Genomic DNA, 12500 nt, shown 5'->3' on the forward strand with positions numbered 1-12500 from the left:
TCATAACATGTACTGCAAAGCTATTTCGACAGCATTGTATTCGTACATATTTGGCTTCGTATGGTATTTCCACATTCAAATAGACTCACTCGTTTGCACTCACATATACAAACACACACATTAAGTATATATATATATATATATATATATATATATATATATATATATTATATATGTGTGTGTGTGTGTGTGTGTGTGTGTGTGTATAAACTCTACACACACACACACACACACACACACACACATATATATATATATATATATATATATATATATAATATATATATATATATATATAATATATATATATATATATATATATACACAACAAGAAAGCCGCCCTTTCTAGTCCACTGCAGGATAAAGGCCTTAGACATGTTAATTCATGCCAGGGTTTGGCCATTTTTTATTCTGGCAATGGCAAGTGTTGATTGGTGATAGTAAGAGCTTTTCACCTGGTCGTTCACAGTAAACCAATCTAGTATGATTCTACCTGACTAGTACATCTTTGCTTATCGTGACATTACACAAAGCATTTCACTACGTTAAGGTGTTTGTGTACTTGAATGTCCTAGTGAGTGACTATTATCTTCTCAAAAACAGTGATTAATGGAATAGTGCCTCCTGATGATGCATAGTATTGTTATATCACAGAATGATTATGGCAATTGTATCACAATAGCAACTACAAATATTGTACCCGATTCAGCTTTTGGTTTAGTACAAAAGTATATCAAAATTTGCCTGGACCAACTTATATTTTCTTTAGTGATTTAAAATTTCAGCTAATTATTCATTATGTCATTAAAAAATATATTTTTGTTCGAACATATATTACAAATAAAGTAGATTGATTATGAAAGCTGCGCAATTCAGACAACTGACCATATCCATGAAACTATCAAGCTATTGGAAAAATGACAAACCAATTTGTATAACCTTTATAGCCTATAATAAAGATTCTAATTCTGTCAAACATAAGCAGTAATGCAAGCTATTCAAAACAAGGAGTAGATGGTCAGATAATAACCGACATTTTTCCTAAATTTACATTGTACAATGATTTTTTTATCGGTATAGATTATAAAACTTGCGGTTTTATTGACTTTCAACATTTGTCAAAATACTTTGAATGAGTTTTATTTCAGTACCATCAGTTATTAGAGGAATATCCTTTTGTCATTATTAGTACATTTCATATTATATGCATATATATATATATATATATATATATATATATATATATATATATATATATATATATATATATATATATATATGTGTGTGTGTGTGTGTGTGTGTGTATTTCTACTTACATTACTATCACTCAGTTCTTTGCTAAACGGATATTTACCTCTCATAGTATCCCCATTAGTCCATAGTATGATTTGCAAAATCACGCACAAATCAAAATGGGAACTTTACTTAGAATCACTCCGATTCTTATCAACATACTTTGGTATTTTGTGAAATCCTCTCTTGAAAACCACCCAATTATTACTCTTGAACAGATGTATGTAAATATTATTATTATCATTAGTTGCTAAGATACAACCCTAGTTGGAAAAGTAGGATGATATAAGCCCTGGGGCTCCAACGGGGAAAATAGCCCAGTGAGTATAGGAAACAAGGCGATAAGAGGAGTAATTAACAATTCCAATAAAATATTATGAGAAGAGTAACAACATTAGAATAATTATTTCCTATAAGAATTTATAAAAACTTTAACAAAACAAGATAAAATATTGTGTCCAAGTATATCGTCAAGCAAGAGAACTCTACCCAAGGCAGTGGAAGACCATGGTAGAGATACTATAGCACTAACCAAGACTAGAGAACTTTGGTTTGATTTTGGAGTGTCCTTCTCCTGGAAAACCTGCTTACCATGGCTAAAGAGTCTCTGCTAACAGTAGAGCGGAGCTATCCTTAAATACTATAATTAGGAAGCTGCTTTTACATACATTTAACCAACCCCGCCACCTCTTGTATTTTCATTTTCGCTGATTTTTCTCTAATCCGCCTTTTTATCAAAACCATATACCTTTTCAAGGAAAAAAAACTAAAATAAGAATAAAAACATATTCAGCATTGTACGCCCTCTAAAACATCAAAACATTTCTATCTCCTAGTTTTCCTTTTCATATTTTGTTAGCATATTTTTCAAGTCACAGAATAAAAGATTTGATGAAACATTCTTTCATCCTAGAAATATCACCCAGCAACATACAAGGTAAGAGTTTTGTGAAATATCAATAAGAAGCAATAGCCGAAGCATCCAAACTTAGTGTATGAATATACATTAGATACTCACGAAATATGTATATATGAATATACATGAACACTCTTAACATTATCCAACACCATTTTCTCCTTATCCCCCTTTAACTAATTTACACTTTTAAAAGCTGTATTTCATCGTATAACATATTTTCGTCTCTTAACATATTAAGAGACTTGAATATAATACTCTCAAGTATGGCACGATAATATAATAGAAATATCACAAAGAAAAAAACCTTGATGATAAACGGAAAGTTGAAAATACTTGAAATACTTTTCAAGTACTTTTCACGTAAAGCTTATTCTTTATCAGAGTAACATTGGGCATATTACGTTGTAAATCTCTCTCTCTCTCTCTCTCTCTCTCTCTCTCTCTCTCTCTCTCTCTCTCTCTCTCTCTCTCTCTCTCTCTCTCTCTCAAGTATTTTGCTGGGAATTGTTTGTGATGGAATATTATGCTTATCAGTGAATACAACATTTTGTGTATTATTATTATTATTATTATTATTATTATCATTATTATTATTATTATTATTATTTGGTAAGCTTACAACCCTAGTTAGAAAAGCAGAAGGCTATATGCCGAAAGGGTCCAAAAGGGCAAAATAGCTTAGTGAGGAATAGAAATAAATAACCTAAATGAAAAATAGTGCATAAAAGATACGTAATATCTTAGGATCAGTAGCAATGTTGAAATGAATATGACATATGTAAAAAATAACGATTTATAAATATATATAAATATATATATATATATATATATATATATATATATATATATATATATATATATATATATATATATATATATATATTCTAGTCACCTATATATGTCTTCATGGAAAGATTTATCCGTCTTTAATTGTGATAAGTTAATGTATATATATATATATATATATATATATATATATATATATATATATATATATATATATATACATACACATACATATACATATATATATACATATGTATATATATATATATATATATATATATATATATATATATATATATATATATATATATAAATTTATATATACATATATACACTAACTTATCACCATTAAAGTTCTAACCACTGGAGTGAATATCCTGAGAGATATCGTGCATAAATCTGGACTGTGTTAATAACAAGCCATGATTATCCTTCCCCGGATACAGTTAACCATAGCTCGAAGGATAAGAAAAGTGTAGGATACGTGGGCAAGAAAGCTGTTACAAAACCCGAACTCAATGTGCTACAACTAACATGTTTTCTGTTAATCCATTTCTCTTGGTAGTAGTCATCTTTGAGGGTAGCTTGAAGAGTTACTGCCTGTTTTGCTTGGCGTTTTTGAGGGACAATTTCTATCTCATCTACTAAGTTGAGTACCCTTTTTACATGTGTTGGAGAATTTCACGTTTCCACCCAGTGACTAATCTGATTTTTCATGCTTTTATTGTTCCAAGGCCGGCGTGCGGTGCCATTGCATCATGTTACCAAATTGCTCAGAAATGCTTAGTTATTCAGTCATATTACTGTCAAAATAAGTTCATATTATTCTTTTAAGGTGTTTTGTGTTTATGATATCCCCCATCCTTCCTCGGTGTTTCCTGTGTATTTTATATCAACATTGACTTAGGCTAGCCTACCTTAGCCGGTGGCCATGCCTGATAAATTTTCACTTGTGCACCTTCCCGTTCTTTCACCGAACCTTACTGGTTGGGTGAGGCTTTCTATCCTCCCGTGGGGCCAATTTGTGATAGTGGAGAGCTATGGTCTTGAAGGTTCCTCAAGGATTTGGATAGTGTTTTCAGTTGCCCTGGACTGTATTTTCTTTCCACTTAGCCTAAAGTTTGGCGAGAAGGCACAGGTCCTGGGATTCTGTTCCCTGTGTCTACTTACGTTTACTCATTGGAACTCTTTACCCCCTGTTCTGACGCTGGCTATTAGACAAACGTGTGTTGCCTTAACCATTTTTAGTCTTCTCTCTTAGTCTTTGTTATGCTATGCATGGTTGTGAGGACTTGTCCTCTGTTCCCTATCACAGTTGACCCCTTGGAACACCATTGCCGTTCTAATGTCACTGTTGGGCCTTCCTTGTATGCCGTTTAACCATTTTCTGAGTCCCCAATCACCACCCCCTTCTTCCCTTATCCTTTTACCTGTTAGTGTGCCTACTTATGAGCTATCTTTCCTGGCCCTAGGCAGGTGAGATATTTTCCTCCTCTCGTCAAAATCTCTCTGGCGACTTAGAGACCACCATTGGGTGTTTATTCTGCCTCTTCCTCTTCCTGGTTTGGCCATAACCTGATTTTACTGATTGTAATGGTGCCCAACTACATTGGTCTGAAGGGTTTAGGGCTAACAAAACCTAAGACCTTAGGAACTGTACTGTTGACCCTTATACTGGATGTAATGACATTCATCCCGAGTGTGTTCCATGTAGTGCCCTCAGGGACTATGGCTTAACACGTAGTGCTTGGCTACCAGTTCTCGAGAGCCAATGGGGGGGGGGGGGCATAGTTGACGAATGCTAAATTCGGCTGAGCATTGGCAGTACTCCCCAAGAGCCTCTTTGAAAGTATTATGTCCCGACACATGGAGCCTGTTGTCAGCAAGTGCTTTATGCACTTAAAGTCCACACAGCCAATTTAATAAGGATTGCTATTGCTAATCCCTCTTGCTATGGAGTCTTGACTTACTTGTCTAGTTAGTCTATCTCGAAAGAGGTGTCTCCTTCTATCTCTGCTTCCTGTCTTGTCAGCTTGATTTCTTCTAGCACTGGTTGTGTGTTAGTTTTAAGTCACTCCCTCTGCCACCTCAGCTGATGCCTTAGACTAAACAGCTGCTCTTTCATATCCCACATCTGAGGAACATTGTCCTCTGGAGTTGGTCGATTGGATCATTCCTGGTTGTCAGGACATCCTTGGAATTTCTAATTCTTAGTGTCCTGGCCGTCTTGTACGGCTCTCATTATCTTACGGGCTACTCCCCTACTTATCATAAGTTGATGATAATGATCAGGTCTTGGCAGGTCCACTTATTAACTGCCTTTCTTCCTGTACTTGCCCTGAGCGTAGACCCTTCCCTATGGGATTATTCACTCTGTCCATGTTGACTTTAAAATGTGTCTGCCGCCTTGTGTTGATATGTCTGGGGTATTGACAGGTCAGTCTTTTATTAGCTAATAGAAATAGTTCCTGGCTTGACCCAGCTTCTGCCGCCTCGGGGGCAGCTGTTGCTGGTCTAGCCAGTATGATGAGTGAACTTACCTTCTTAGGCTGTTCCGATAGATCAACCCTTTAATGTGCACCTTTCTTCCATATTCTTACCTCAACGTCATCGTATTTTGCCTCATAAATCTCTATTGATTTCTGAGCTGTTTGGCATGTGTTCTGATTACGTTCAATCTTTAGCCATTTTTGAGGTGGTAGACTTATTTAGGTTAGGATATATTCTGTTTACTTAATTTTAAGAAGATAAAATTTTTAGGGATATGTACTTATTGAAATGTCTCTTCTTTACAGGTTGCTGATGAATGAAGTGTTCAACAGTTACCTGTACCAGGCGGGTCAAGTTGTCCTGTGGCCACAAGACCTGCAGGCAACATGCTGATTGTCATGTTTCCAAGGGATCCGTTGCAATCCTGGAACACACCAACTACAAGGTTTGCACGGATCTCCTTGAGACCGGCTTCTATGCCACAGAGGTCTCTTTGAACTTCCGAGAACGATGTCGGAGGATGCTCCGACACTGGGTAAGAGGCTTCCAGAAGAGTTCTCAGCAAGGTGTCCCTTACCTTCATTCTCTAGAACTGAATGACCTTATCTTTCCCAAGGCTGAAGTGACCTCTGTGTTTGGTCACCAGTTACCAAAGGTTCAACTCCTGCCGGTGCCAGCAGATCATGCGAAGGATAAAGTCCGGGACGCTCTGCAAGTCATGAGTCTGGATGCCAATAACATGACGGCTACTTCTGTGTCGTCAGAGAGGGAGAGGATCCTGCTGACCATGGAAGCCTCATCAGAGTCATTGGATGTACATCAAGTGTGTACAGCTCCCAGTGCCTCTTTACTTTCTCCCATCTCTGCTGCCCAAACTACAGCTTCCACCTCCACCCCGGTTCCGACTTTATAAAAACCTTCACTTCCAAGTAACTTGGAACTAATGGTGTTCATGAAAGCTTTCATGGAGAACCTCACCACCAAATATGAACGTTCTCAACCGAACCTAATAGCAAGGATAGAAGCTTTAGAAAAGGCACCTCTTTCTAATGCTCCCACAGCTTAGAGCCTACCAGAATGCACAGTTAAGAACCCTTGGTGCTCTGCTGAGCATATGGTCTTAACGGAAGGGTTCCTCCACATTGAGGATGGTTTGGGTTCCAAAACAGTCTCAGACTTGGAATTATTTCCATCGATCTATAGTTACCCTTACTGTTACGTAAGGCTTAACTCAGAAGCGTCCATTACAGATGATACGATCTCTAAGGAAACAATAATTTTGGACCAAAGCAAGGCTCACTCCGTTTTAGTTGGGGAGTTAAATATGGCTGAATTCACCAATACCAAACTATCTGCCTTTGGCAGGAAACAGGCTACCTTTGTGGCCCCCAAGGATGAAAGCAGTAGTGGAGAGCAAGCCATTCCCAGTGCTAGAGGAAAGTAAACATGTCTCTCTAGCCCTTCCTTATTATTCAAACAACTGGGAAAACTTCCAACATACCTTCACTGTTGGATAACTAGATGAAGATATCAGAGGCAAACAGTTTAATGAGAAACTGCCAAGGATTCCCGAATCCCTATTAAAAGGGGAATTAGAAGCTAAATAGAGACTTCTACCTCCTACCCTTTCAATCTTATCTAGAAATGCTTATTGGAAACTATTCCAAATCTGATCTCTTCCCTGTCTTGGCAAAGACTCACCTAATCATGTTTCATAGGGAAAAATTGGTTAAAGAAGTCATGGACAAGCGGCTTAGGGAAATAAGAGCCTTATAGGCAATTGAAGTATGCCCTCTAAACGGAAAATTGCCCCCAATGAAGAACCTCAACACAAGGGCAAGAAGCTGAGAAGTCACTTTACGGAAGGAAATCCTTTCCTGTCGTAATAGCCTCAGTTTTCCCCCATCCCTCAGACCGTGTACATGGTTCCACAGCAGTATGTTTCATAATCTCCAGCATTCAGGCCGGTGTACAAGAGAGCTACCACCATGTTCGACCCTGCCAAAGCTAATAAGAAGGGCTCCAGTAACAGGGGAAGGTCGAGAAGAGCCAGTTAAACTTGAGGCTGAGGAAGTAGAGGCAAGATTACTCAAAATGCAGGTCCTTCACGACAATAATGAGGAACTTTCGATAGGGGGACGTCTTCACCTGTTCAGGGATCAATGGGAGTTCAAACCTTGCGCTCACACCATAATATCAAAGGGGCTTGTCTTGAAATGGCGACAGAAACCACCCCGGTTCAAGAGGCTTTTTCAACCCACATCCCCACTTTTGGAGGATTACGTTCTGTACCATCTCCGAAGGTAGTCACCCATTGCAAAAAAATCCATGAACTTTCAAGGGCAACTATTCTGTGTGCCCACGAAAGATTTGTACACTCTTAATACTATTTTGTACTTGTTCCCACCAAATTAATTCATTCTGAATGATAGATTAAAGATGCTGACTATCTTGCAAATAAAGACCATACTACCCGAGGGGGCCTATACCATTTCCATAGATCTTACATACGCCTATCGGCATCTTCCCATAGGCCAGCACTTCCCTGCTTACCTTAGTTTCAAACCGGAAAGAAACGCCTACATATTCAAAGCTATGCCCTTCAGGCTCAGTATAACTCCAATGATTTTCACGAAGCATGTCGAGGCCTTCAGGTGATAGTGTACCTAGACAACTGGTTAGTCTGGGCTGCAACAAAGTCGGAATGCTTCGAACGGCCCAAGAGGTCATGAACTTCCTACAGTCCCCGGGCTTCCAAATTAACCTCGAGTAGTCCAGGCTATCTCTAGCTCGGAAATTCTAGTGGCTAGGACTTCACTGGAATCTACAGTTACACATCCTTTTTCTACCACAAAACAAGAGAAAGGAAATAGCAAACTAGGTCAGGTGCCTACTTTGCTAAAAAGTACTACCCAGACGAGAACAGGAAAGAGTCTTGGGGTCACTTCAGTTCGCTGCCGTGACAGACCCAATCCTGAAAGCAAGAATCAAAGATTCCAATAAAGTCAGGAGAGGAAAGGCATCCAATGCTCGGAGAGATCTTTGCCACAAAACCGCGGTCTAACTGCGGAAGCCGCTCAATCCTTGGTCCGTTGCCAAGTATCTATCGAACTAAGTCCCTCTGCAGTACCCTTTTCCTTCCGTGACTATTCACACAGAAACCTCGGAACAAGGTTGGAGGGACACTCCTTTTCCAAGAAAGTGCAGGGTCAGTGTCAATTGCCTTTTAGAGCCTTTGCATCAGTGTTCTGGAAGTTATGGCAGTGTTTCTGACTCTGAAGAGACTATGCTCAAAGACAAAATCACACATCAAATTGGTCATCGACAACAATACAATAGTACACTGTGTCAAGAGACAAAGCTCCAGATCTCCTTAGATCATCCATGGAATCCTAGCAATTCTCTCTTTAGCGAAAAGAAGGAAATGCTATCTTTAAGCAGTTCACACTGAAGGGGTTTGCAATGTGACGGCAGCCGTCTAGTCGAGATCCGAGCCTCAGGAGACAGGATGTTCTCTGAACGCAAAATCGTTCTCTTTCATTTTGAGAACGTCCCGGAACTGCAAATCGATCTTTTTGCAATGAGCTTCCACAAGAAGCTTCCTCGGTATGTAGCACCAAACTTAGATCTGGAAGCAACAGGAATGGATGTGATGTTTCTGAATTGGAGCCAGTGTTCTCACATCTACCTATTTCCTCCATTCAACCTCCTACTGAAAGTACTAAACAAACTACAGACTTTAGGGGGAACAGCAGCAATGGTGGCTCCCAAGTGGCCAAGGAGCAGTTGGTATTCTCTTGTTCTGGAACTCAAACCCCTCCAGGTCCCTTTATCATCTCCAATGCTGTCCCAGGATGTCCAACAGAAAACTGTATTCGCTTCCTCTTGGATAACAGAAACCCTTCAGCTAATGATTTTTCGCCTTCTTGGATCAAAGAAATTTCGGAGTTGCGAGGGAAAGAATTTACCTCATAGAAGAGTACAAGTCTAACACCACAAAACAACAATATCTGTCTTCATGGAAAAAATGGGTTTTGATCGTGAAAAGTCAACAGCCCTCTTCTATTTTTATGAACTTCTGTATTTCTTTCTTTATTTCACTACACAATCAAAGTCTAACCTCTACAACTATTGCCTCATGTAAGTCAGCACTAACTAGACCGATCGCTTATGCTTTTCATATCGAACTCAACAGCGATCTGTTCAATAAGATCCCGAAGGCTTGTGCAAACTGAAACCTAATGCTCCTCCCAAGTCTATTTCATGGTTGTTGGATAAACTCCTGCACTTAGCCTCTTCAATAGATAACGGCTCTTCCTCTATGAGGGATCTTACTCAAAAGTCTATCTATTTGCATACTATGGCTTCTGGTGCTAGGGTCAGTGAGATTGTGGCTCTTTCAAGGGTATGATGGCAACACTGAATTCTCAGATTTGGTGGAGGTAAAGCTTTATCCAGATCCTGCATTCTTGACGAAAAAATTTCCACGGAATACTGGGGGTTCTGGAAGATTGTTGCACTGCAGGAGGACCATTCTCTGTGCCCCGTGGAGTGCCTTAAGGCCTACCTGTTCAAGAGCAAGGCCTTTAAAGGCAGTGTTCTTCAAACATTACCAAAGTCAGTTGGGAGAGATTAAACACTTCCTGATGGCCGCTGGTAGTGTGATTAAACCACCTTCTCAAGTGTTGTGCATGGCCTCGTTTGGCCTGTATAGTTGGGACTTCTCAAGCTCCATTGTGCAAGGGAACTATGATCTTCTGTTCCCTATACCTATTTAATATCAAATTGAGTCACACGTGATATTTTCGTTTTATGTGTCGAGTATTACTATTTTACTACTCTTTCCCATAATCTGGGGTCTGAAAACTCCGATATATTTATACTTACACACACACATATATATATATATATATATATATATATATATATATATATATATATATATATATATATATATATATATACATATATATATATATATATATATATATATATATATATATATATATATATATATATATATATATATATATATATATATATATATATGTATATATATATATATATATATATATATATATATATATATATATATATATATATTAGTGTGCTACTGTTATTAACACACATTGAGTATGTGTTGTTTGAGATGTTAAGTCTTGAATTGAAGTCCAGCATTCTAACTTTAAAATGGTTTATTCTCTAAAAACAACAGTGTTAAACATCTCCATCACAGGAGTACAGCTGGTTTGGTTGGATGACCAATTCAGGTGAAGTATAGATATGAACTGCCTAAATTATCGATATCACAGATATCCTATGTTTAGTTGTCTCAGCATTTAAACACAATATGTAAACTTTACATTCGTCTAGGAAGACACCTGCATCCGGTGACGACACATTCTTTCACACGGTATGCATTTGTGTTGATGCTTCAGAAAAATGTTACATTGCTGAGGGATCCAAAATACATCCTGTTATGATTTTATCTGACTACAGCAAATCTCACGCTAGCATCTTCATCCACAATGACATATTACGTCATGTGTTTTAAACATGTAATAACTAACTATTACATATATATATATATATATATATATATATATATATATATATATATATATATATATATATATATATATATTTATATATATATATATATATATATATATATATATATATATATATATATATATGTATGTATGTAAGTATATATATACACATAAATATTTACATATTAATATATATATATATATATATATATATATATATATATATATATATATATATATATATATATATATATATTCACACACACACACATAAATATATATATATATATATATATATATATATATATATATATATATATATAGTATATATATATATATATATATATATATATATATATATATATATTTATACATATATGTTATATATATAAATAATACCTACACAGTATATATATATATATATATATATATATATATATATATATATATATATGTGTGTGTGTGTGTGTGTGTAGATTATATATATATAAATATATATATATATATATATATATATATATATATATATATATATATATATATATATATATATATATATATAGCATATAATGTTGTGTTATTAATGCTACAGGTATGTTCATTTGGAGACAATATAAGACTACTGTTCCTTTTTACGTTTCCTTTCTTTGGACCAGCTATCTATATGAAATAAATATAGTGTATCAAAATTTCTAACCCTCCTCATATAGACTTCTGTCATTTCATCTAATGGAGACAAAGTTCTTCTCCACAATGAGTTGGACTGTGCTATTGAATTCTTTTGCTCCTTGTTTTGTACAAATATTTTGCTTACTCTCGTCGTTCGGTTCTCTAGTTACCAATGCGGTAGGAAGTATGTTTATATATATTAAGTTACAGCGTTCAAACTCTTCTGGCCACAACTGAGATACTACCACCAGAGAGTTAAGGCGTCTTTTGACTGGCCAGACAGTACTACATTGGAACCTTCTCTCTGGTTACGGTTCATTTTCTCTTTACCTACACATACACTAAATTGTCTGGCATATTCTTTATATATTCTCCTCTGTCCTCATACACCTGACAACACTGAGATTACTCACCAATTCTTCTTCATCCAAGGGGTTAACTACTGCACTGTAATTATTCAGTGGCCACTTGCCCCTTTCTAAGGGTAGAGGAGACTCATTAGCTATGGTAAGCAGCTCTTTTAGGAGAAAGACACTCAAAAATCAAACCATTGTTCTCTAGTCTTGGGTAGTGCCATAACCTCTGTACCATGATCTTCCACTGTCTTGGGTTAGAGTTCTTTGCTTGAGGGTACACTCGTGCACACAATTCTATCTTATTTGTCTTCTTGTTTTGTTAATGTTAATATAGTTTATATAGTTGATATTTATCTTAATGTTTTTACTCTTCTTGAAATATTTTATTTTTCCTTGTTTCCTTTCCTCACTGGGCTATTTTCCCGGTTGGAGCCC

The sequence above is a fragment of the Palaemon carinicauda genome, chromosome 9 (assembly GCF_036898095.1).
Source record: "Palaemon carinicauda isolate YSFRI2023 chromosome 9, ASM3689809v2, whole genome shotgun sequence".
Taxonomy (NCBI): Eukaryota; Metazoa; Arthropoda; class Malacostraca; order Decapoda; family Palaemonidae; genus Palaemon; species Palaemon carinicauda.